Source organism: Tiliqua scincoides, chromosome 13, assembly GCF_035046505.1.
Source record: "Tiliqua scincoides isolate rTilSci1 chromosome 13, rTilSci1.hap2, whole genome shotgun sequence".
Lineage (NCBI taxonomy): Eukaryota > Metazoa > Chordata > Lepidosauria > Squamata > Scincidae > Tiliqua > Tiliqua scincoides.
Genome location: NC_089833.1, coordinates 6,818,582 through 6,845,947, shown reverse-complemented (window position 1 = coordinate 6,845,947; position 27,366 = coordinate 6,818,582). Strand labels below are relative to the sequence as shown.

At 50.8% G+C, this 27,366-nt stretch overlaps 1 pseudogene; it reads left to right on the top strand.

Annotated features, from left to right (window-relative positions):
• Positions 1-424: 424 nt before the first annotated feature.
• LOC136663639 (zinc finger protein 420-like) lies at positions 425-27,060 on the top strand (annotated as a pseudogene).
• The last annotated feature ends 306 nt before the right edge of the window (positions 27,061-27,366 follow it).

The following is a 27,366-nucleotide window of genomic DNA, read 5'->3' as shown; positions in this document are numbered from 1 at the left end:
TGCGCCTCTTGCGGGGGGGGGGTGTCCTGGGGCTGCCCTCCTGGGAACTTCCTCCTGGGGCTGCCCTCCCTGGGAACCCAACGAGGTTGCCTCCCTCCCGAGGAGAGGGGCCCCGATTCTGCCAGAACTCGCAGAGGGCGCCAGCCTTGAGGTGGGGGGGGCAGCTCGTCTGATGGGGGGGCTGGGAGACCCCCGGGAGGGGCTCAGGGGAGGGAAGGGGTGAAGCCCCCCAGAGTGCTGCAGGGACTCAGGCCGGCTGGGTGAAGCGCCCCCCCTTCCCACCGCCCCCCCAGCCCCGGAGCGCCTGATCCGCAGCAGGCGGGGCTGCCTTGGCCGGGTCTTGCTCCCGCCCTGCCCGCCAGGCTCCTCCTCTCCCCGCCGGGCGGCGCTTCTGCTCGGCCTCCTCCGCGATCGGCTGCTCCGAGGGATCCCGGCGCTTGCGGGGTCGTGGCCCGCACAGGTCTGGGGAAGCATCTCCCCCTGCTGGGGGGGGGGGCGCAAGAGGGGCTGCGGCGGGCGGGGCGGAGGAAGGGTCTCTGCTGCTGTGAGGGGGGATCTCGGTCAGGGAGGCAGCCAGGAGTAGCTGCTGGCTGGGGAGGCTGAGCAGCGCGCCTTCCCACGGGGGGGGGGGGCGCGGGGAAGTGCCTGGCCTGGGAATCATCGGGGTGGGGGCTGCGAAGGGGGAGGGGATCTTCTTCCCTCCCCCTTCGCCCCAAAGGGAGGCACGTGCAGCCCTCGTCTTTGGGCAGGAGGGAGGGGGCCGCCTTGCATCCCAGGCAGGGGGAGGACCCTCCGCAGGGCAGGAGAGGCTTTGGGGGCGGCCAGGCGCACGACCCGCTCTCCGTCCCGATCCCTCCACCAGCAGCGGCGCTCAGGGCTCCCACGCGAGGACAGAGCCAGTGGGTGGCTGGAGGCCTCCAGAGGCTTCCTTGCAGGGACCCCCCTCCCTGCCCCAGTGCAGCACTGGAGTCCCCCAGCCTGTGACTGTGAACGGCCCAGCCCCGAGACCCAGGGGGGCAGCAGGTAGAAGCGGCACTGGGGGCGGCACTGGGTTGGGGGATCCACACTTGAGCCCACTCCACTTGAGTCACCCTAGTGTCCAAAATTCTGGAGCATCATTCCTGGTGCTTCTGCGCATGTATTCAGTGGCCCTGATCCGATGGCACCTGCACCACAGACCCCATTGAAAGGCACCAAGGGGAGCCTCATGCAGCATCTTCCTCCCTCTCCTCTTCCTCACAGGTGCTGGAGCGACACTGGCAGGTTGTGCACCTTCTTCCTTCCTTGAGGTGGGGCAGAAGCAGCTTCTGTGCAGCCTGCGCAGGTAGGGAAGGGTCATGGGGAGGCTGGTCCCAGGCCAGGCCAGGCGCTCTGCTCCCCAGCACCTCTCTGAGGCCCTGAAGGAACCTGCCTCGCTTTCCTTCCAGCAAATCTGCCCTCTAAGGGAGCTGCAAATGCCTTTCACAAACCTATGACTCTTCCCAGGAATCCCACCCACCTTGCAGGCTGAAGGGGGGGGGGGAATGGATGGTTTCAGGGTCCCATAAGATATGGGAAGAAAGAAGCAGGCAAGGGGAGGCAGAGAGGCAGTCCTGGAGTCAGTTGCCATCAGTCATGAAGGCAGCTTGACCTTGGGAACGGGGCCTGCTGCCAGTCCTGCTTCAGCCCAGGCACTTTCTCCGTCTGATGCGCAATTTGTGATCCTCTAACCCAGCCAGTGTTGGGGGAACCAGAGGAAGCTGCCTGAGATGAGGGGTGCCTAGCTAGGAGTTGAACTGGAGAAGCTGCCCCAGGACAAGGAATCCAGATTGAAAGGGGCTCAGGGTTGGTTCTGAGCTCCACCTTCTCCCCTTTCAAGGTAGACATTCCAGCAAAGCTGTGCTGTGGCTTTCTTTGCTCCCAGGAAAAGTGGGGCAAGTCCTGGAGATACAAACAGGATTTTTAGCCAAGCGGGAGGGAGCAGGAGGCCATAGAGGAAACGGATCCTCACCTCTCTGGCCAGGTGTGATGTCTTCCTCAAGGGTTTCCCAAGCTGGCCATCAGATAGTCACTGAGCGGAAGAAAAATATCTACTGCTTGACTTGGCTCTGTCTCTAATCCCAGTGGCATCAGGAATACCTCCCAGGTTGGGCTTAGGGAGGGAGAGTCCTATCTGGAAGGCTTGCAGAGATCCACTCCATTAGGCCACCTGGTTAAAGGAGTGGCCCCCTGGTTCTTTCTGGGAGGATCTACACAAGGCCAGGCCACGGGCAGGATCCTGGTCTTCTCTCAGCACTTGATCTCTGGGAACTTGAATAACTCTTGGAAATCATGGCCAAAGGCGGACTTCTGGGGTGACGCTACAGTCTGCCATTCTCATCATGAGAGCAGGCTTTGAAATGATGAGTTGAAGCCTGATTCAGTTACCTGAGAGAGACAAGTGTCTCTTCTTCCAGAGTCCAGTGTCCTTTGAGGAGCTGCCTGTGTCTTTCTCCAAGAAGGTGTTGACTCACCTTGATCCAGACCAAAAAACATCTCCCCAGTACATCATGGAGGTGAATTTGGGGGATGTGGCCTCGCTAGGTAAGGCTCCCTCTTTCCCTGGCTTGACAGAAGCCCCTGACAGATTATGATTATTCAGAGTCGCTTTGGATCACTTCTGGCCCTGCTTCTCTGTTTGTGCCTCTTGCCAGCCAATGCAGTGGCCTCTGTTTCTGGCCTGTGAGGCCTTTTTCTTCTATTTTGCTTGATGATGTCACTTCCAGCCATGACATCACTTCTGGTGGGTCCTGGAGAGTTTGTCATTCTAAAAAGTGGGTCCCAGTGTTAAAAGTTTGGGAACCACTGCCTTAACTCAAAGCAGGCCAATGAGACATCCGGGGGGGGGGGGAGTCACCCTAGTGTCCAAAATTCTGGAAATCGTGGCTTTTAGGAATAATACCATCATGTTATATACCATTTGATGCAGAATTTCATCCATTGCTTGTGGGGAAATATTCCCTGCATTTATTTTCTGGCCATTATTATTATTTATTTCATGTCATGACTATTACTACCTCTCGGTCTCGCCTACCTCACAGGGTTGTTGTTGTGAAGACAAAATAAGGGGAGGAACCATGTACACCACCCTGAGCTGCTTAGAGGAAGGGTGGTATAAAAATGTGAATTCATTAATTAATAATAACAAATAAATAAATAAATAGTGTTGTATGGGGTGACAAAAATTGTGGGCCCCGGGTAGTCAAATGACCTTGCTACGCCTCTGGCCAGAAAGAGAAGCTGAACAGAGGTCTCAAGCAGATGGGGCGTGAGGTGATCCCCCCCCCCCGTTGTTCTCGGCAGTACTTTTTCCAGTACATGTCATGTGCACACATGACGAGAGAATTGGGCCCCAATCCCATCCAACTTTCTAGCACCGGTCCAGCCCCAAGGGAAGGGAACAAAAGACTTGAGGGGCACCAAAGTTTCCTTGAAGGGCGCTCTGGAATGAAACAGGAAGTTTCAACTGGAACCCTCAGAAATATCACACTTGCTCTGGTGCCACACAAGGGGAATCTTAATGCCTGCAGGAGCCGGGGTGGAGCAGGAGGCCAAAGAGCAAAGGGATCCTCACCTCACTGGCCAGGTGTGATGTCTTCCTCAAGGGTTTCCCAGGCTGGCCATCAGATAGTCACTGAGGGGAGGAAAAATACCTTCTGCTTGACCTGGCTGTGTCTCTAATCCCAGCGGCATCAGGGATACCTCCCAGGTGGGGCTTAGGGAAGGAGACTCCAACCTGGAACGCTTCCACAGCCCTACTCCATGAGAACAGCAACGCTCTTTTGTGCCACCTGGTTAAAGGAGTGGCCCCCTGGTACTTTTCTGGAGGATCTTTACAAGGCAAGGCAAGGCGGACTTCTGGGGTGATGCTACAGTCTGCCATTCTCATCACTGAGAGCAGGCTTTGAAATGGTGAGTTGAAGGGTGATTCCATTACCTGAGAGAGACAAGTGTCTTCTTCTTCCAGAGTCCGGTGGCCTTTGAGGAGGTGGCTGTGTCTTTCTCCGAGGAGGAGTGGGCTCATCTGGATCCAGACCAAGAACATCTTCCCAGAAAGTTATGGAGGCGAATGTGGGGGACGTGGCCTCGCCAGGTAAGGCTCCTTCTGTCCCTGGGTTGATAGAAGCCCCTGACAGTTCAGAGTCACTTTGGATCACTTCTGGCCCTGCTGCTCCGTTTGTGCCTCTTGCCAGCCAATGCAATGCCCTGTGTCTGGCCTGTGAGGCCTTTTTCTTCTTCTTGAAAGCTTTGTGTATCCTGCCTTAAAAGTGGGAGAATTGGCAGGGTGTCTGACTACCATTAAATACCAATACACAATGGCACAACTGTAGAGCACGTTGACTCATGTGTTGTGACCAGACTCACAACTCAGGTGTGTTGCCTGAGGTGTGAGCCCAACTCAGATCAGAGCCCAGATCAAACTCCATTTGAATTTCAGGAGTAAGCAGGTGTCTGGGAGAAATGGGGGGCAGGGCTGATAACGAAATCCTCTTTGGTTGTACTCAGAGGTAAGTCTCCTTGTGGCCGGATCCCAGGCAAATGTGCACAGGATTGTAGCCTCAGTCAATAGTGTGAACATCCTGGCCTGTGGATCTATTCTGAACTGTGGTTCCCAAGTGGCAACTTTACTGCTCAGGCCTGTGCTTCTTCATGGCAGGAAAGCATGCAGCTTCAAGCGTGTGTGCATGGGCACATGGACGCATGTCTTCTGCACACCTTAAATCTGTATTTCTTCATCTTAAAGGTGTCTATACTACTTTTCCTGCCAAGGTTTGAATACATTTTCTTGTTGTGGGGGGAAGACAAACTCCTGCTATCTTCTCTTCCACTCCTTTGGTTCACCCCTTAGTTAATTTGCACTTTAATCAACTGTTTGTATTTGAACCCTGCGTCTGTCTGGTACGGGAAGGGCAGTGGAGTGCAGTCACATTCCCTTGCTCTGCGGGTGCTACCCTGAGAGTGATTTTGAGAGGAACTCCTCAGGTTCAGGATTTTTCCAGGAGGGAGGTTCTGCCCATGAAGCCGCTCTGGCAAGACAGACCTCCTGGGCTGGTGGCAGCAGATTCAATCGGTGTTGCCCCATTCAGGTGTGTGTGCAAAGAAAAGGAAGCAGGAAGGGAATGAGGGTGCTAGCCACTAGGCACTACTGCATGTCATTGCTGCCAGCCTCCTTCTTGAACCTGATAGTTCATTAGAACACTTTTAACTTGGATTACTGTCTTCTTTCCTCCAGATGATGTGGGGGAAACTAAGGATGTGAGAGAAGGACATGGAGCGTTGGAAAGAGCCCAGAAGGAGGAGGAAGGACAGCAGAGGACAGAAGCAGAGGAGGAAGAGGAGTCTCAGTGTTTTCCTTCTCGGCATAAATACTCCCCTGCACCTCAGAGAACTCCAGCAGAGGAGAAGCCATATGAATGCTCAGAATGTGGAAAGAGCTTCAATCTCAGACGAAACCTGAGCAAACATCAACGAACTCACACAGGGGAGAAGCCCTTTGAATGCATGGAGTGTGGAAAGAGCTTCAGTCACAGTGAAAGTCTCACTTTACATCAGAGAATTCACACAGGGGAGAAGCCATATAAATGCTTGGAGTGTGGAAAGAGCTTTAGTCAGCAGGGAAACCTCCATATACATCGATGATATCACACAGGGGAGAAGCCCCATGAATGTGCAGAGTGTGGAAAGAGCTTCAGTCGACTTGGACACCTCCATCGCCATGAACGAACTCACACAGGGGAGAAACCATTTAAATGCTTAGAATGTGGAAGGAGCTTCAGCAATGACAGCAAACTCACTACATATTGGAGGAGTCACACAGGGGAGAAACCATATAAATGCTCAGAGTGTGGAAAGAGCTTCAGTGACAGTGGATCCCTTACTAAACATCAACGAACTCACACAGGGGAGAAGCCGTATGAATGTGCAGAGTGTAGAAGGAACTTCAGTGAGAAGGGAGACCTCACAAAACATCAATGAACTCATACAGGGGAGAAGCCATTTAAATGCATGGAGTGTGGAAAGTCATTCAGTCAGAGTGGTTACCTTATTGTACATCAGAGAATTCACACAGGGCAGAAGCCCTATGAATGCTCAGAGTGTGGAATGAGCTTCACTCTGCAGGGAAGCCTCAGAATGCATCAGAGAACTCACACAGGGGAGAAGCCATATAGATGCTCAGAATGTGGAAAGGGCTTCGGTCAGAGCGGAAATCTCCGTCTGCATCAACGAATTCACACAGGGGAGAAGCCCTATAAATGCATGGAGTGTGGAAAGAGCTTCAGTTGGCGTGGAAGCCTCAGAAAGCATCAGAGAACTCACACAGGGGAAATGCCATATAAATGCTGGGAGTGTGGAAAGTGCTTCAGACAGGGTGGAGCCCTTACTGTACATCATAGAATTCACACAGGGCAGAAGCCATAGAGATGTGGGGAGTGTGGAAAGAGCTTCCATGATAGTGGATCACTCTCTAAACAGCAACGAACTCACACAGGAGAGAACTCACACATAAATGCTCAGAGAAACCTCGCTAGACACCAGCGAACTCACAGGAGAGAGGAGCTATGTAAATTCTAGGAGTGTAAAAAGAACTTTAGTTGGAGAGATAACTAAATAAATAGGAGAGCATTTTAAACAGACAAATTGTTGACTGGAAAGCCTCTTTTCCCCCCCAGAATGATCAGCCTGGTATGGGAGGGTGGGATAAATTGACCCTTTCTTGCGAAGCCATTCTTCCTGCTGAAGTTGCCCCACAGTTGGCTATTTGTGGCTGTTGCAAAGAGCATTCTGAGGGTTGCAGAACTTCCAATATCACAGTAGATAGTATCTTGTGTGACGAAACTACTTTTAATACTCCATGACCTTTTGTAGTAGGGCCGGGGCAGGGGAGCAAAGACGTACCGCCCCACCATTCTTGGAGATTTTCATGTTGTTTCCCCTTCAGTCTGGACAGCGCAGGGGTTAGGGTGTCAGTCGAGGACCATGGAGCCCTGGGGTTGAAATCTCCCCCAGCCAGTGACACCCACTCACAAGGTGATCCCTTCACTCAGCCAACCCCTCCTGGCCTAACCTACCTATTGCCTCCAAGAATTTAAACCATGTTTTCTGTCCCCACCTCCCCATTATATGCAACTGCAGCACTGCAACTCATCAGCCTACTACTTTCCCAGAAAGCAGGCCACGTTCAGATGTCCACCAGCATCTGGCCTTGTGTGGATGTCTTGGGATGGAATATCCTGGACCAAGCAAATCCCTGTAATACGCTCAGCTAAATGCACTCCTTGTAGTGGGCAGCAGTTTGAGGGGAATGACCCTAGTTGGCTGTATGGTGTGTTGCAGCCCAGCTTTGATGCAGATCTAAAACTAAGGAAGCTTCTCAGTTTTGGTTGGTGCTCTTTGTCCTCCTCTCAGCCAAGTGAGCCTTTCAGCCCAACAGAGGGGCTTCGTTCTCCCTCCTTCTTCAGCATGGGTGAGAGCTTTGGCTGCCAGTGTGATCTTTGGCTACACATCAAACAATATATAACATGATGGTATTATTCAAAAATACCAAATTTGGGCTAGTAGTGGTGTGACCTTCCCCCCCCCACCCGTGCGCATCATGCTGTGCGACCCACACTCCCTGTACATTCCTAGTAACACTACTGGTTGGTTGGACAGAGCAAAAGTGAAGGTTCTGATGCACTGCAAACTGATGGGGCTTGCTGCCTTTTGTCATTAGCGGTGCAAGTCACAAACGTGTAGGACTGCCTCTGGCATAGGACTGAACCACCTCCATTTTGAAAGGGGGCAACAGTGGCAGCCAGGGACATTCTCTTGCAGAATACAAACTGGATTTCCAAGCAGCCCTGTAAGTCCTAACCAACTTTCCAGCACAGGCATAGCTGCACCAGTGGGACATGTGCTGCATTCTGCAGTTGGAAGGGGCAGTCATGGAGGCCTCCTCAAGGTATGGCAAGGTTTGATCCTTCACCCATAAGTTGCATTGGTGTTGGAAAGTGGGTTAGGATTGTGCCCTCAGTCAAATTTAAGGCGTCTCCTATCAGCATAACCTGAGCCAAGGTATGGCAAGGTCTTTGTTTATAAAGCCACATCTCCTCCAAAGCGCATGGCAATTGCCTGCATCCGATGAGAGCCTGGGATGGAGAAGACTCACACCTCGGTGGACTGTGCTCTTGTTTAGCCTGCTTGTTTTTAAGCCTTCTAGTTTGCAAATCAAATTAAAAGTCCTGCACTTCTGCAATGGAAAAAATCATCCAAAATGCATGGTGGGGGGGGGGGGATCCACTTTCCACTTGCTTTTAGCGGGCAGAAATCAGATCAGGGGTTGCATCTGTGGCAGGCTGGAGGTAGTGGCAGCAGCAGACTTGGGGCAAAGGCCCCCCAAAACCCGCCGCTCTTAAACTCCCATAATTTGTCACTGATGCAACCCGCATCCCTTTGCCTAACAGGGGGGCTGCCCTTGGCCCCAGCACCGTAGTGCACTCTGGTTTAAGCTTAACAGTGGGCTTACCCGGCACATGCCCAATCTTGTCTGCTATCAGAAGCTAAGCAGGGTCAAGCCTGGTTAGTACTTGGATGGGAGACTGCCTAGGAATGCTGTAGGCTTATACCATAGTCTTTCGAGACTGAAGGTTGCCAACCATGGACTTGAATCTTATTTATTAACAGTATTTATACACCGCTTTTCAACAACAGCAGCAAAAATTCACAAAGCGGTTTACAGGCAAGGTAAAATAATACTACAGGCAGTTGCCCTGGAAACAGAGCCTCAGAACCCAGAAGAGATTCCCCTAAGCTGGATGTGACATTACAAGAGGCGAAGACCACAGAGGTCAGTGTGCCATGAGAATTAAAATGTTGAAAATTTCTGGGGAAAATTACTCTGTACCACTTTTATTCAGCAGGACCCCACAGGGGTTGAAAAGCCTCACTTGGGGGGGGGGGCATCACGGCAACATTTCAAAGCCTTGTTGGTTCAGGGAAAAACTCTTAACATCTTCTACCCAGGCTGCTTGCAAGCCAAGGCACAAAAACTCAGATCCAAAGGTTAAGAACAAAGGCAGTTTACTTACAATCTGATGCAGAGTTATACAAACATTTCTCACATCAAGGTTCTTAAAACTAGAAGACCAGGAGCCCTAAAAAGCTGCCCCTGGATGCATGCAAGTATGATAAAACAATAGTTAAAACCAGTGCTTTTTTTGTAAAAAAAAAAATAGGTGCAGGAACTCACAACTTTTATTTATTTATTTATTTATTTATTTATTTTTAAACCATTTTTATACGTGCGCGCATGCACACGCACACACACGCGCGTGCGCGCGCGCGCGCACACACACACGTCCATCCCATGTGAGCTCCCTGATAGCAAAAGCACTCCTGCAACAGCTGGCGTGAAACACCCCATTTTTTTTAGGTGGGGAGGTGCTCCATTGGGCTATAGGAAACTCTCTCCATTGGGCTATAGGAAAGCCTATACAGTAGTTAAAGTGTTCAGAACAAACATATAAGGTCTTGAGCCCAGCTGGTGGCCATCAGCGCCTCAAGTGTTAGTTCCAAACACTTTGAGCCTAAGGGCTCTGGTGGCTCAATGGATAAACTGCAGATCTGTAGAGCCAGAGGATTGGGGTTCAAATCCCTATGAAGAATAATTTTTTTTAGGTGAGGAGGTGCTCCATGGCTGCAAAATATAAAGGTTGGTTGCTGGTTGCCAAAAGGGGGGCCAGTTGAGGCTGCAAAACTCCTCAAAGTTCAGTCCCAGGCAGGCTCTTTTTTGACCTTTATTTTTTTTTTTAAGTCCCAGTTAGGACTTAACCCACAGTTAAGCTCCTGGAGTGAGCCCCCTGCTGGAGGCTGTGGGTTAAGTCCTACCTGGGACTTAAAAAAAAAATAAAGGTCAAAAAAGAGCCTGCCTGGGACTGAAATTTGAGGAGTTTTGCAGCCTCAACTGGCCCCCCTTTTGGCAACCAGCAACCAACCTTTATATTTTGCAGCCATGGAGCACCTCCCCACCTAAAAAAAAAAAAATTATTCCTCACTGAGATTTGAACCCCTAGCAGACCTGCAGTTTATCCATTGAGCCACCAGAGCTCTTAGGCTCAAAGCGTTTGGAACTAACACTTGAGGCACTGATAGCCACCAGCTGGGCTGAAGACCTTATATATTAGTTCTGAACACTCTAACAATAGGCTTTCCTATAGCCCAATGGAGAGAGTGCTGGGCTGTGGAGCACAAGGTTGGAGGTTCGAATCCCTCCCTAGCCAGCAGTGTGGAGTGGGGTGGTGCAGGCAGGGGGGAAAAGGTGGGGGCAAGGAGGAGAGAAAAAAAGGGGGTGGGGCTGTGCAGGCAGGGGGGAAAAGGGTGGGGGCAGAGAGGAGGGGGGGAAAAGTTGCTGTTCCATTACAAAAAAAAGCCCTGGTTAAAACAGAGATTAAAATACACTCTCCTGTTCTACTAAAGTCAGCAAACAAGAAGCTATATATACATAAGGAGGAATCAGCAAGGGGACACACCCTTTAAAAAGACCATTAAAGGGACCACATAGCATTTCAACATTAAAGAACCAGATACTCAACTAATAACCACTACTCAGTGTTGTTATTCCCCAACAAGCTGAGGGAGATTTTTAAGGTTTACCTGTATTGCTATATCTTCTTATGTAAACTCATGTATTTGTCTAACTCAAGTAATGTATATTGCTCTCTGAAACTGGTTCTCGGGCCTACAAATATGGATACAGACTTTGGTTGTGCAGTTGTCTGGTTACGCAGATAAGAAGGAATGTGTTTTTCAGCTTTTAAACTGTGGCTGACAGCCAGGGACTTTTGCAAGGGAACAGAGAAGATCATGTCAGACAGTACTAGGGCGCAATGACTCAGGTTTATGAATTCTGGAAAGTTTGGAAAGTCCCGAGAAGCCAAACTGCGTCATGGTTGTTATGGACAGTTGTTTTTCTACTGTTATAAAAGTGATCACAAAAGGGGAGGTACAAGGGGGTATGGTCTTGTCCTTGACAAGTCTGTCCGAGCCTGCTAGTAAAATAAACCATCTGAAAGAGCAACTCTTGATTTTTGATTTCGGCTCCTAATTGGAAAACAAAGAAATCTAAATTCTTTCTATCAAGAATGCAAGAGACTTGGACCCAATCCAATAATGGTCCTTCCTTCTCAAAACTGAGTTCTTGATGTGATCCTCCATAGCTGCTTTTTGCCGTCTTGCCCCGCAGCTCCTAAGGCCAGCCCTTCTCAGGCTGCAGCCTCAGGGTTGTTGTGAAGACATGAGACATAAGGGGAAAACTGGGTGGGTGTTAGGGGACAGGATGGGTGTGGATGGATCAGGTACCAGAAGCAGGGTGGGACTGGTGGTCCGCAGTTTCATTATTGATGGGGGTCATGGCACAAGAAGGGTTGAAGACCAACAATGCTCTACACCTTTCCTGGGTGCCTGTGCCTTGGGAAGGAACCTGGGTTCCAAGTTAGCACTGGAGACTGGACTGAGGTAGTGCCTGTCAATCCAATTTCTAGTACTTTGCAGGGGGGCAGGTCTTCAACCATTTTTGACTTCCTTGGTCTCCGCAGCCCTGTGTGTGTGTGTGTGTGTGTGTGTGTGTGTGTGTGTGTGTGTGTGTGTGTGTGTGTGTGTGTTGAAACCATCCTGGGTCCTTTCGAGGTGGACAAAATTCTGCATGGAAACCTCTTAAATGCCACCTTTTGATTTCACAATAGCAAGCCTTTTGCTAGCTACCTAGCCCAAAGAAGACTCTTGTCAGACCCAAAAGCTGCTTGCTGTTCGCTGCCTTGACCCTTTCTGGCTGGTTCTACTCTGGACTAAGGACTTTTCTTTTAAAGGGCTGGCACGGCTGCCTGTAATTTTTTGTTTGTGTTGTAACTTACGGCTGTGACAACAAGCATCAAATTGTATTAAGCACCCAAGAGGAAGATTATCAGGGAGATGGAAGGGGCTACCCTTCATTTCCAGCCTTTTAAGCAGCTTTGGTCTAGAGGCTACTGAAGGAGTTTGGGAAGGCCGGACAAAGGAAGTGGCAAGATAGAAGCCTTGATGCACCCTTCCTCTTATCCCAAAGGTCCTTTGCTTCCTGCAGCAGAAAACCAAGCTGCCTGGGAATGGAGGGAGACTGAGCAGCAGGAATTCTTCACAAAAGGGAAAGAGCTACCAGAAGGATTTAGCACAGGGATGGAGCTAACTAAGCTACAGGTGGAACCACAGGTGGAAAACTAGCCAGTAATCACCTGAGAGCAGCCATTAAAAAACATCACAGTGAAAGGGTTAATTATGCTACTCTGACTTCATAGGGCACATTTCAAGAATGCCAAACATTTCCTAGCCATTCTTTACAAAGTGTTTTGTGGCCTCTTACAGGCTTCCTGGTGGCACACAATTTCATGAGAACCCAATTCAACCAGGGCACAAAAGCCTGCTCTCTGCCAGCATTTGATTTATCTAGTGCACAAGCCTATGCTGGTCTACTCAGAAGTAAGTCCTATTGTGTTCAATGGGACTTACTCCCAGAAAAGTGAGGATAGGATTACAACCCTAGTTAAATGAGCTCTCCTTCATGAAAGCTTCAACCATCAAAAGTCCATTAGTCTACAGGTTTTGTTGTAGAGGTGAAGATGGCAACCCTTTCACATGTACGCCGACTCAGGAATGGCTACAACAGCCTTGCAAAGCAGGCCAGTTATAATCAATTAAATGAATCACTCCATTCACTTTATTTGAGAAGAGGGGGACATATGGGTGGCTGGGTGAGAGTGTTAGCTGAAGGTACATGCTGGCTGCAGTGATGGTATACAGGTTCTACCCAGCGAGCAAGAGAATTGCGACAGTCATTCTATCAAGGCACCCAAGAGGAAAGTCCATCTCACTGTGCTCAAGAGGGCTTGCTCCCAAGACAACATGTGTAGGATCATGGCCTTCATTTAATGCATTCCTCGAATGCATTTGGACATTTGGCACATTCTTCCCATTGGGAAGGGGCTGGCACATTCCAGCGGGCATTCTGTGCCAGTCTTTTCAAAATGCCCCTTACCTGGGATGTGGTTTGATTCTTATCTTGTGAGCCAACTTGCCTGCCAAAAGGAATTTCAGGGACCTCTAACTGCTGCAAAGGCCATGTCCAAAAGGCTGTTTAAGAACCAGTTAGTGTCAAAGCCCAGGTCTCCAGGCTTTCAAGCCACAGGTCTCTCCAAGGGTGATGTCGTAGACACTGCAGATTCAAGTTCATGCAAGACCCTTGTCTTAGCTAGCTCCAGAGCCCATTGTGTCCCCTGCAGAAGCACTCCAGGAGGTGCCAGCCTGTGCCACCAGAAGCCAAAACCAGGGATTGGCACTCAAGAAGGGCACTGTTTGGCACTGTCTATGCCAAAAGAGGAAGTGCCAGCCTGCATCTCTGATATGCCCAGGAAGTGCATTTGGAGAAGGATCCAAGACTGGTATAAAAATGTGGAAAATAAAATAATAAAAAGACTGTCCAAATTCCCCATCCTGAGCAAGTTGCAACCACTGGGTGCACCCCAATGGAATGTGCAAAGGGGGTGCTCTCGGAAAAGTGACCTGCCCAGCATTTTGCAGGGCCAAAGTATTCCTTAAAGTAGTGGGGCTGTGAAGCCTCTTGGAGGGGGGAGGGTTTGTGGGTAGTAGAAGGAGGAAAGCTTGAGGAAGGGAGACTGGATTGATGGATTAAAGCAGGGGTGTCCCAAAGTTTTTGGCAGGAAGGCCACATCATCTCTCTGACACTGTTGGGGCCAGGGCAAAAAAGAATTAATATACATTTAAAATTTGAATAAATTTAACTAAGTTTACATAAATGAATATATTAGAAATGGAACTTATATGAATGAATGAGGGTCTTGCAGAAAGGCCTTGCACAAAGCAAGGCTGGCCTTTCTTTTGCTGCTGCTACTGCCTCACAGACATGAAACAGCAAGCAGTGGAGGGAGCCCTCATCCCAAAGCTCACAGGAGAGGTCAAACAGTTGTGCTGGGCCAGTGCAGGCTCCAAAAAATCTCCGGAGGGCCAGAGGCTCTTTGGAGAGTGGGGGCTCCCTGAGGGACGCATTGTGTGGCCTCGAGGGCCACATGTGGCTTCAGGTGCAGGGTTTGGCCACCCCTGGATGAATGGATGAATGGACTATGGAACCAATGGACGAGCTGACTAATGGACAGATGAATGAATGGACTTCTGAGGACTACTAGAGACTGCTGGAGACACTGAGATTGGTGTGTGGCTGTCAGGCCCAAGACCTGCGGAGGACGAAGCAGTGGCTGGAGAAACTGCGGGTAGGAGAGAGGAGGAAGGAGGACCTCTCCAGCTTGAACAGGCGAGCTACCCTAGGTGATGGGATCCAGCAGTGCTGCAGGGCAGAACTAGGGTCACTGCTGGGGAAAGAAGGGGAGCTAGTTAGCTTAAGGTGGGCATAATTCTCTAGGCAGAGCTTGGATTAGGAATCAGGCAAAACAAATTGGTGCCAGGAGTGGGGTGTGAGCCCAAAGCAATTAGTAACCCCCTGTGATACTAATAGGAGAGCAAAGCAAGGAGGAGAGCAAATGGATCCGTGGCAGATGTGGGAGCTGCTGAATCTCTCCATGAAGGACGCAAGTGCCCCTGCTATAATATGGAATGCCTGGGCTACTTGAAGCATTTTGGGGGACCGTATTTCAGGTAATGCAGTATATGGGGGGGACTCACTCAATGTGGCATCCGCTCCCTGAAAAGGCTCAGAGGGTCAGATGTGGAAAAGAACACCCTGGGGGAGGAGGTTGCCAAGTTAAAAGGGATAGTTCGCAGAGAGAGAGAGAGAGATATCTTGCCGTCTTGCAAGAAAGGCAGCAGAAAGCCTTAAGAAGGTCCAGGCAGGACACCTGGCTGAACAGAAGTGCCAGCCTTGGCTAGAGGTAAAGGGGCAGGGCTGCAGGAGCAGGGAGAGGCAAGAGGCAGGAGCTGGGTGGGTGGGTGGAGGCAGGGGCTGAAGTGCGGAATCTGCACCCTTGTGCTCTGCTGCCCCTGGGTGCCAAGGATGCCCAATTCAGAGTGGGTTGGATGCAGCAGGTGTCCCTGCTTGGCAGAGGTGGTAGGAAGGGCATCCAGGAACAAACATGTCCCAGCCTCCCAGCTCTTTTTTGACTCTTTTCAGGCCGGCAGATTGGGAAGCACCCAAGTGTTTGTGTCTAATCTGAATTACAAAGTTGGCTGGAAGAAGCTGAAGGAGGTATTCAGCAGGGCCAGTGTGGTTGTTCCTGTAGACATTCTTAAAGACGTAGATGGCAAAAGTCAGCCGAGGGACTGGCACTGTGACTTTTGAGCAAGCGATTGGAGCTGCTCAGGCCATCTCCATGTTCATTGGGCGGTTACTGTTTGGTAGACCTGCGCATGTGAAGATGGATGGACGAGCCTTACCAAAAGGAGACTGCTTCCCTCCAGAGCGGCTCCAGCAGCTTCCTCATGGACTTGGGGACATTGCTATGGGGCTGGGACCAGGAGGGATACCTATTGATGCAAACCACTTGAACACAGACCTGGGGATGGGCAACCTGTGACCTGGGGGAATGGGTATAAAAAGCTTGGACTTTAGGATGAACACCATGGGAGGAACAGAAGGCCCTTTCCTTGGCATGGAGAGCTTGGGCTGTTTCCCTCCTAAAAGGGGGCTTGGCAGGATGAATGAAATGGAGCTGGAGGTGGGTTTGAAAGAGACTTCCCAAGAAATGCAATGCCTCACAGTTTTGAGGATGCCCTGGAGAGGGGATCAGGTGGAGGGGGAGGAGCCTGCATTCCTGCAATTAATAGGCTGGCCTCTGGTCTTATCAATCTCAGTGGTCCTGCAGTTAAGCTTCCCCCTGGAATGGGGCATGACATGAACTGATCCGGAATAGAGATGGCTAGAACAGGATTGGGCTGTATGGGGGTTTCAGCAACAGGAATGGAGAGGATGAGGCAGACCAAGGGGTGGATGGCACAACAAAGAAAACGATGGACACCTGCTGTTGCCTGCCAGCTGGTGCGCTGATAGGGAGAGAAGCTTGAAAGAGCTCCAGGCCTGAGGAATGTGGAGGAAGTGAGGGCCAGCCGGAAGGTGGAAAAGGGTCCAGAGCCAGAAGCAGCTGGCTGGAAAAGGATCCCTGAGAGACCCCAAAGTGACCACTGGCAGGGCTTTGGCAGTAAGGGCGCTGGGCCACAATCCTGTCCACACTTACCTAGGAGTAAGCCCCATTGACTATAGTGGGACTTACTTCTGAGTAGGCATACAAGGCTTGGTTGCACTCTTTCTTGAATAGCTGAGCAGGCAAGTGAGGCTTTTCTTCTCCCCCACCCCACCTCCTCCCCTCCTGCACACACATTCCCCCCATAACTGCAGTTTATCCCTCTCTTTCTGCCCTCCCCTCCCCTCCCCTCCCCTCCCTCTTCCCCACCTTCCAAACTCCAGAGTCAGTTGCCTCCCATTCTCTCTCCCCCCACCCCAGTGAATCCTGCTGTGGAATAACCACACTTTCCTGAGAGTAAGCCCCATGGAACAAAATAGGAGTTACTTCTGAGACCTTAGGATTGTGCCCTTAGTTATATTAATTAAATTAATGGTAACAGAATAATGTAATCAAAAACTAGTAGTGTGCCTTGACAACTTTAGTGCCTTGTCAGTATGCCATGAGCTGAAAAGATTGAAAATGGCTGCACTAGAGGCAATGAGGTCTCTAGGAATATAAGGAGCACCTGATGCAGGAAAGGTTTGTGCTAGTAGGAGGAGGAAAGCTTGAGGAAGCAAGGAGAGACTGGATTGTGTTGGAGGAATTTCTTAAACCTGGTTTCCTCCTTAAGGGGGAAGCAGAGTAGCTTCAGCAGCAGACCCCCCTTCTTGCTGGGAATCAACCCCAGGGAGCCTCCCACACCCGGCTGCCTGCTACTCAAGAAACACAGACAACATTTGCTGGTTGTAGTTGCAAAGGAGATTCATTTACTCAGGATTCATTAATAGTATGGTTATAGCATCTGAATATGTTCAGAGGTACACTAACTTAAGAGATAACAAGGCCCTAAAGCTGCCTCCTCCTGCATGTGCCATGTGGTCAAGATGGCGTCACCAGCAGAGCCCTGCTGTGACCCATCTCGTCTGGTCAGTGTCAGGTGAAGAAGAGAAGAGTGTGCTCAGAGAAGAAGGGAGTTATATAGGGTCTGGGGCCACGCCCCACATAGGTCATCCAAAAGGGACAGGTAAAAATGCAAAGGACACTGGGCTACAGCTTAACCCTTTTTAGGACAGTCTCCTGCCACCTCTTGGAAGCAGACGGAGTTGTACCAACTCCAACACCCCTTCTCAACTCCAGCAGATTCATATTTTCACGTAGACTCTGGAACTTATCTTTTGGCTTGGTCAGGATATCTGCTGTCATTTCTTGAGTTGGACAGTAGTCCATCCTGACAAGTCCTTTCTTAACCATGTCACGCACAAAGTGGTTTCTAATGTCTATGCGTTTAGTGCGTGCATTGTGGCTTTCTGAGTGTGCCAACCTAATACAACCTTGGTTGTCCTCAAACATCTGGATTGGGCTTGGTTCTTCTATACCCAAATCATCCAACAATTTACAAAGCCATGTTACCTCTCTGCATGTTTCTGATGCAGACATGTATTCTGCTTCTGTGGAAGAAAGAGCAACAGAGGTTTGTTTTCTGCTTGACCAACTGATTGCTCCATCTCCATACAGAACCCAGTGTCCACTGGTCGATTTCCGGTCAGTTCTGTCTTCTCCCCAATCTGAGTCACTGTAGACTACTAACCTGGGTCTTTCACTGGCTGGCAACTTCAATTTGAAGTCTTGGGTGCATTTCAGGTACCTTGCAACCCTCTTAACTCCAAGCCAGTCCCATTTTGTGGGAGAATTATTTTTCCTACACAGAATTCCAGTAGCAGTTGCAATGTCAGGCCTAGTTGTGTTTGAAACATAAAGCAATAGGCCCACTGCTTCTCTGTACTGAGTATTGTTTGGGAGAGGTTCACTTTCATCTGTTTGTTTGAGAAAGTTGGTCTCCATTGGTGTAGCTGCTGGGTGTGCATCTTTGAGTCCTAGTGACTCCAGCAAGTCCAGAATCTTTGCTTTCTGGCTAAGAAGAAAACTTCCATCTTGTTCTCTTTCTACTTGCATACCCAAATAATAAGTTTCCCTGGAAAGCCTCTTTTTCCCCCCGAAAAAGCAGCCCAGGGGAGGGAGGGAGCAAGGGGAGGAAGTGACCCTTTCCCTTGGAGCTGGGTGCGAAGGATGCCCAGGTCAGAGTGGGTTGGTGCAGCGGGTGGCCCTGCCTGGCAGAGGTGGGAGGAAGGGCATCCAGAACCAGACATGTCCCAGCCTCCCACCTCCTCGTGGTGGAACCCGAGGCTGAGCTAGAGCTCCCACACTTACCTGGGAGGAAGTCCTATTGACTGTAATTGGACTTACTTCTGAGTAGGCACACATAGACTCTCAGCTCCTCCTGAGGCGGATCTAGTTGTCAGTGGGGAGAAATTCTGGGTCTCTGCCTGGACTCGCGAGTAGGACTGGCTCTGCCCACCCCGTCAAGGTGCTGTATCCCATGCAGGGAAGCCCCCCTCCCGGCGAGCCCCGGGAAGCCCACCTGAGCACCCCCTTCCAAGGTAGCCCGTCCCTGGGAATTCAGTGGGGCTGCCCCCTTCCTCCCTCCCGATGAGAGGGGCCCCGATCCTGTTGCGAATTGCAGAGGGCGCCAGCCTCCTCCCAGGGAAGGTCTCCATCAGACGATGGGGGGGGAGCTGAGTTGGAGAGGTCGGGATGGGGGCGCTGGGAGACCCCCTGGAGGGGCTCAGGGCAGGGAAGGGCTGAAGCCCCCTCTGTGCTGCAGGGACTCAGGCCGGGCACGGGGAAGCTCCCCCCCCCTCCGGAGTGCCCGCTCCGCGCAGGCGGGGCTCCTGGCCGGGTCTTCCTCCCCGCCGCTCCTCCTCTTCCTCCTCGTCTGCTGCCCGCCAGCAGAGTCTCTTCCCGGGGAGGGGACGCCCAGAGCCTGGGTAGGGTGTTGGCATCTCCCGCGACCGGGGGGGGGGGCTGGAGGAGGGGCTGCGCTGAGACCACCGGAGGGGCTGCTGACCTGGGGGGATCGGTCTGGGGCAGGCGTGTGGGGGGATCTGGGCCAATGGAGGCAGCAGCAGATGCAGGGCAGGGGGGCTGAGCGGTGCCCCCTCCCACCAGTCAGCCCCGAGGACACCCACGCGCAGCCCCTCCCCTTATATTCAGGCTGGTCCGGAGATAGCGCTGGAGGGAGGGAGCCGGGACGCCCCCTTGACCCCGGCCAGGGGAAGGGCTGAGCAGGGCTGGCAGGAGAGGCTTGGGGGGGGGCGCAGCTCCCTTATCCCGATCCCTCCACCAGCCTCCATGTACGTCCGACTCCCTGCAAGGAAAGACCCGCTGCTGTCCAGAGGCCTCCAGAGGCTTCCTTGCAGGGACCCCCCTCCTTGCCCCCAAGCAGGACTGGAGTCCCCCAAGCCTGTGACTGTGAACCCCCAGCCCTGAGACCCAGGGGGCACTGGGGAGAAGCCCTGATGGGGGCGCCACTGGGCGGGGGGGGGGAGATCAAGTGGAGATCTCCCCCACCAGGAGTCCTTCCTTCTTGGATGCTCCTGAGGGCACAGAGGGAGGCAGGTCTCCAGCCCTGCCCAGAACATGTCAGCATGTGGACCTGGAGCATCAGTCCTGGTGCTTCTGTGCATGTATTCAGTGGCCCTGATCCGATGGCACCTGCACCACAAACCCCATTGAAAGGCACCAAGGGGAGCCTCATGCAGCATCTTCCTCCCTCTCCTCTTCCTCACAGGTGCTGGAGCGACACTGGCAGGTTGTGCACCTTCTTCCTTCCTTGAGGTGGGGCAGAAGCAGCTTCAGTGCAGCCTGCGCAGGTAGGGAAGGGTCATGGGGAGGCTGGTCCCAGGCCAGGCCAGGCGCTCTGCTCCCCAGCACCTCTCTGAGGCCCTGAAGGAACCTGCCTCGCTTTCCTTCCACTGAATCTGCCCTCTAAGGGAGCTGCAAATGCCTTTCACAAACCTTTGACACTTCCGGGGAATCCCACCCACCTTGCAGGCTGAAGGGGGGGGAGTGGATGGTTTCAGGGTCCCATATGGGAAGAAAAAAGCAGGCAAAGGGAAGCGGAGAGGCGGTTCTGGAGTCAGTCACCATCAGTCGTGAAGGCAGCTTGATCTTGGGAACGGGGCCTGCTGCCAGTCCTGCTTCAGCCCAGGCACTTTCTCCGTCTGATGCGCAATTTGTGATCCTCTAACCCAGCCAGTGTTGGGGGAACCAGAGGAAGCTGCCTGAGATGAGGGGTGCCTTGTTAGGAGTTGAACTGGAGAAGCTGCCCCAGGACAAGGAATCCAGATTGAAAGGGGCTCAGGGTTGGTTCTGAGCTCCACCTTCTCCTCTTTCAAGGCGGACATTCCAGCAAAGCTGTGCTGCGGCTTTCTTTGCTCCCAGGACAAGTGGGGCAAGTCCTGGAGATACAGACAGGATTTTTAGCCAAGCGGGAGAGGGCGGGAGGCCAAAGAGCAAAGGGATCTTCACCTCTCTGGACAGGTGTGATGTCTTCCTCAAGGGTTTTCCAGGATGGCCATCAGATAGTCACTGAGGGGAGGAAAAATATCTTCTGCCTGACCTGGCTGTGTCTCTAATCCCAGTGGCATCAGAGATACCTCCCAGGTGGGGCTTAGGGAGGGAGACTCTTAGCTGGAAGGCTTCCAGAGCCCCACTCCATGAGAACAGCAAAGCTGTCATATGCCGTCTGGTTAATTGAGTGGCCCCCTTGTACTTTTCTGGAGGATCACCACAAAGCCAGGCCACGGGCAGGATCCTAGTCTTCATTCGGCACCTGATCTCTGGGAACTTGATTAGCTCATGGAAATCGTGGCCAAAGGCAGACTTCTGGGGTGACGCTACAGTCTGCCATTCTGATCACTGAGAGCAGGCTTTGAAATGGTGCATTGAAGGTTAATTCAGTTACCTGAGAGAGACAAGTGTCTTTTTCTTCCAGAGTCCAGTGTCCTTGGAGGCGTTGGCTGTGTCTTTCTCCGAGGAGGAGTGGGCTCATCTGGATCCAGACCAAAAAACATCTCCCCAGGAAGTCATGGAGGCGAATGTGGGGGACGTGGCCTCGCTAGGTAAGGCTCCCTCTTTCCCTGGCTTGATAGAAGCCCCTGAAAATTCAGAGTCACTTTGGATCACTTCTGGCCCTGCTGCTCCATTTGTGCCTCTTGCCAGCCAACGCAGTGGCCTCTGTTTCTGGCCTGTGAGGCCTTTTTCTTCTCTTTTGCTTGATGATGTCACTTCCAGCCATGACATCACTTCTGGTGGGTCCTGGGCAGATTGTCATTCTAAAAAGTGGGTCCCAGTGTTAAAAGTTTGGGAACCACTGCTTTAACTCAAAGCAGGCCAATGAGACATCTGGGGGGGGTGTGACACCCTAGTGACCAAAATTCTGGAAATCATGGCTTTTAGGAATAATACCATCATGTTATATACCATTTGATGCAGAATTTCATCCATTGCTTGTGGGGAAATATTCCCTGCATTTATTTTCTGGCCATTATTATTATTCATTTCATGACATGACTATTACTATCTCTCGGTCTCGCCTACCTCACAGGGTTGTTGTGAGGACAAAATAAGGGGAGGAACCATGTACACCACCCTGAGCTGCTTAGGGGAAGGGTGGTATAAAGATGTGAATTCATTAATTAATAATAAATAAATAAATAAATAAATAGTGTTGTATGGGGTGACAAGAATTGTGGGCCCCGGGTAGTCAAATGACCTCGCTACGCCTCTGGCCAGAAAGAGAAGCTGAACAGAGGTCTCAGGCAGATGGGGCGTGAAGTGGCACCCCCCGTTGTTCCAGGCAGTGCTTTTTTCAGTACATGCCATGTGCACACATGATGAGAGAATCAGGCCCCAATCCCACACAACTTTTTAGCACCGGTTCAGCCCCAAGGGAAGGGAATAAATGTTTCCATAGCTTGAGATGGCTTTTGTGACTGTGTCCCCCCTGCAGGATGCAGTGCGCACACTATTGGCACGGGGGCACAGGCACTGGAAAATTGGGTAGGATTGGGTCCTCTGTCAGGTGGAGGAATCCAAACTCAGGACACATCCCTGTAGTTGTCCCCTGCGAGAGGACGACTGAGGGAAGACTTGAGGGCACCAAAGTTTCCTTGAAGGGCGCTCTGGAACGAAACAGGAAGTTTCAACTGGAACCCTCAGAAATATCACACTTGCTCTGGTGCCACACAAGGGGAATCTTAATGCCTGCAGGAGCCGGGGTGGCTCAGGGCCAATGAAGAAGGAAGGCAGAGGGCCAAGCAGTGCAGAAGCTGGGAGAGGGTGGCAGGAGGTTGTTCCAGAGGCAGGGAGAGGTTGTAACACGGTAGGGGGATGGCAGAATGGGGGCTGGAATAGGTCTGGCAGTGGGGCAGGCCTGCCAGGCATCTGCTGTGTTCTAACCTGGTTCCTTGCACCCACAGGATTTACACAGGGCTTCCAGGACTTGGGTCAACTGTTTTGTTGGTGCAAATGGAGAAGCCACACTGGGCAGGCTGTGACTTTACCTGGTGCAAGGGAACAAATGTCCCCTTACCCAAGTAGACATCAGGCCTCCTAACCTGTGCTGCATACAGTGCAAGGCATGTGGTCCAGCTGTTCCAAGGCAGGTTAGAATTCAGCTGTCCTGGAGTTGGTGGGGATTCCTCTAGAGTTTGGTCAAACTTTTCGTTCTGAAACTCAAGAGCTCTTGAGAGGTGTTGGTGGTCAGAAGGTGCCATTTCTGGTCTTCCAGCAGAATATTTGAATGGGAGCCAAGAACTCCATTTGAATGTATGGAGTGTCTGGGAGAAATGGGAGGCGTGGTTTATGACCTAAGTCCCCTTGCAGCCAGATCCCAGGAAAATGTGCACAGGATTGTGGCCTCAATCAATAGAGTGACTTTCCTGGCCTGTGGAACTATTCATGGCAGGCAGGCAGCTTCCAGTGTGTGCGCATGGATGCATGTCTCCTGGACACCTTAAATGTGTATTTTTTCATCTTAAAGATATCTAAGCTACTTTTCCTGGTTCAGTTTTAATACATTTTTTTGGTTCACCTGATTTGCTAATTTGAACTTTAATCAGCTATTTGAACCCTGAGTCTGCCTGGCACGGAAAGGGCAGGGCAGTGCAGTCACGTTTTCTTGTTCTGCAGGTGCTACCCTGAGAATGATTTTGAGAGGAATGCCTGAGGTCCAGTTTTTCTAGGAGGGAGGTTCTGCCCAGGGAGCCCCTCTGGCTAGACAGATCTCCTGGGCTGGTGGCAGCAGATTCCATCAACCAAGGTGTTGTGCCATTCAGGTGTGTGTCCAAACAGGAAAGAAAAGGAAGCAGGAAGGGAATGAGGGTGCTAACCACTAGGCGCTACTGCATGTAGTTAATGACAGCCTCCCTCTTGACTCTGGTAGTTCATCAGAACACTTTTAACTTGGGTTACTGAAAGAGCTGCCATTCCTTTTCTGGCTGTGTCTCTTACTGGTTTCTCTGTTCATTCCTCCAGATGATGGGGGGGAAACTGAGGATGACAGAGAAGAACATGGAGCATTGGAAAGAGCCCAGCATAAGAAGGAAGGACAGCAGAGGACAGAAGCAGAGGAGGAAGAGGAGTCTCCGTGTTTTCTTCCTCAGCATAAATACTCCCCTGCAACTCAGAGAACTCAAGCAGAGGAGAAGCCCTATGTATGCTCAGAATGTGGAAAGAGCTTCAATCACAGACAAAACCTGAGCATACATCAACGAACTCACACAGGGGAGAAGCCTTATGAATGCTTTGAGTGTGGAAAGCGCTTCACTCGGAGTGGAAGTCTCACTGTACATCAGAGAATTCACACAGGAGAGAAGCCATATAAATGCTGGGAGTGTGGAAAGAGCTTCACTCAGTGCGGAAACCTCACTTTACATCATCAAACTCATACAGGGGAGAAGCTGTATGAATGCGCAGAATGTGGAAAGAGCTTCAATCGCAGACAAAGCCTGAGCAAACATCAACAAACTCACACAGGGGAGAAGCCCTATGAATGCTTGGAGTGTGGAAAGAGCTTCAGTCAGAGTACAAACCTCACTGCACATCAACGAACTCACACAGGAGAGAAGCCTTATGAATGCTTGGAGTGTGGAAAGAGCTTCAGTCACACAGGAAGCCTGAGCAAACATCAACGAACTCACACAGGAGAGAAGCCCTATGAATGCTTTGAGTGTGGAAAGAGCTTCATTCAGAGTGGAAGTCTCACTGTACATCAGAGAATTCACACAGGAGAGAAGCCGTATAAATGCCCAGAGTGTGGTAAGGCCTTCTATACATGTGGAGCCCTCACTGTACATCAAAGATTTCACAAAGGGGAGAAGCCTTATGAATGCCCAGAGTGTGGAATGAGCTTCATTTGGCATGAACAACTCACTAGACATCAGCGAACTCACACAGAGGAGAAGCTGTATAGATGCCCGGAGTGTGGTAAGGTCTTCAGTCAGAGGGCAAACCTCACTTTACATCAGAGAATTCACACAGGACAGAGGGTGTATAAATGCTGGGAGTGTGGAAAGAACTTCAGCCGACAGGGAGACCTCACTGCACATCAACGAACTCACACAGGGGAGAAGCCTTATGAATGCTTGGAGTGTGGAAAGAGCTTCAGTCGCAGCGCAAACCTCACTACACATCAACGAACACACACAGGGGAGAAGCCCTTTGAATGCTTGGAGTGTGGAAAGAACTTCAGTCGCAGTGCAAACCTCACTACACATCAACGAACACACACAGGGGAGAAGCCCTATGAATGCTTTGAGTGTGGAAAGAGCTTCAGTCGCAGCGCAAACCTCACTACACATCAACGAACACACACAGGGGAGAAGCCCTATGAATGCTTGGAGTGTGGAAAGAGCTTCAGTCACAGACGAAGCCTGAGCAGACATCAACGAACTCACACAGGGGAGAAGCCCTATGAATGCTTGGAGTGTGGAAAGAGCTTCAGTCATAGCGCAAACCTCACTTTACATCAACGAACTCACACAGGGGAGAAGCCTTATGAATGCTTGGAGTGTGGAAAGAGCTTCAGTCGGTGCGGAACCCTCACTTTACATCAACGAACTCACACAGGGGAGAAGCTGTATGAATGCTTTGAGTGTGGAAAGAGCTTCAATTATAGACAAAACCTGAGCAAACATCAACGAACTCACACAGGGGAGAAGCCTTATGAATGCTTGGAGTGTGGAAAGAGCTTCAGTCATAGCGAAAACCTCACTTTACATCAACGAACTCACACAGGGGAGAAGCCTTATGAATGCTTGGAGTGTGGAAAGAGCTTCAGTCGGTGCGGAACCCTCACTTTACATCAACGAACTCACACAGGGGAGAAGCCGTATGAATGCTTTGAGTGTGGAAAGAGCTTCAGTCGCAGCGCAAACCTCACTACACATCAACGAACTCACACAGGGGAGAAGCCGTATGAATGCTTGGAGTGTGGAAAGAGCTTCAGTCAGAGCGGAAGTCTCACTTTACATCAGAGAATTCACACAGGAGAGAAGCCGTATAAATGCTGGGAGTATGGAAAGTATTTCAGGCAGAGTAGAAGCCTTGCTGTACATCAGAGAATTCACACAAGGTAGCTTTCTGCACAGAAGAGAAAGGACAGAACGACTGAGAAGTTAGAAGGAGCAACAAGCATGACGTACATTTCATGTTGCATGTCATTGACTGGAACCAAATCCTGCGGTGGATGAGCTGCAGCTGTGATGGGCAACAAAGCTCCTTCTGGCCTCCTTCTGCCCTGGCCAAGTGGTTCTCAAACATGTTAGTACCAGGACCCACTTTTAGAACAACAGTCTATCAGGACTCACTAGAAGTGATGTAATTATCATGGAAGATTTGTCATGGCTGGAAGTGGCATCAACAAGCAGGAACGTTTTAACGCCACTCCCCCCCCCCCATACAACAAAGTCAAATCTAATTAAGAAAATCAAAAGTTCGGGTAAGGTATAAGTTTAAAAGAATTATATAAAATAAAGAAGAAGCTCCCAACTTTTCCAAGCAATTGCTGATTTGAAATAATTCCCCCAACCTCCCAATGGCCACAATCCTATCCACAATTACTCAGGAGTGAGCCCCCTGACTATCATGGTTAAAAGCAAATACAGAGTAGCCAGTTAAATGGATGGATCTGTCACATTTCCCCAAATGCATCACATACCAGGGTAGCATCAGGTGTCATATATTAAAAGTAAAACACACATGGAAATGAATTAAATGGGGACCCACCTGAAACTGGCTCCCGACCCACAGTTTGAAAAACACTGCCCTGGCATATGCTGCAGGTAATGGGGAAAAACTCCAACCACAGTCACCCCTTTCTACCCTCTTTCTGCTCCATCCCCCTCTTCCTTGTGAAATCCAGGGAGTGGTGGAGAATGACAAGGAGGCAGAGTTGGCCCCTTCCCCAGTATACCTGAGGCATCTGTCTCAGTCTGTCTCATGGATGGACCGGCTCCCAGAATTTGAACCATGTTGTTTCCCTCCCCCTGTTATATGCAACTTCAGCACTGCATCTCATCACCCTACTACTTGCCCAGAAAGCAGGCCACGTTCAGATGTCCACCAGCATATGCCCTTGTGTGGATCTCTTGGGATGGAATATCCTGAACCACACAAGTCCTTCTAATGCTCTCGGCTAAATCCATTCCTTTTAGCGGGCAGCAGCTCAAGCGGAATGACCCTAGTTGGCTGTATGGTGTGTTGCAGTCCAGCTTTGATGCAGATCTAAAATTAACGAAGTTTCTGATGTGTTTTGGCTGGTGCTCTTAGTCCTCTTCTCAGCCGATTGAGCCTTTCAGCCCAACAGAGGGGCTTCATTCTCCCTCGTTCTGCAGCAATGGGTGTGATCTTTGGCTGCCAGTGTACAGGGCTAGCGCAATGTTGTAGGGTGATTTGAAGTACAGAATGGGGGAGAGATAGAAGTAAATATGTTATACAGCTTCGTACCTGCTATATTTTTTTTTAATTTTAGACAGTTTATGTGCTTGTATTGTATATGTATATCTGTTACTAATTTTGATATAAATAAACAGATAAGCATTTTACACAACAAATTGTTAACTGGAAAGCCTCTTTTTTCCTCCAGAATAATCAGCCCTGGTGTGGAAGGGTGGGATTAATTGACCCTTTCCTTTGAAGCCATTTTTCCTGCTCAGCTGGCCCCACAATTGGCTAGATGTGGCCAATAGATTGGCTAGATGTCACAAGGTGACCCCTTCAGTCAGCCAACCCCTCCTGGCCTAATCTACCT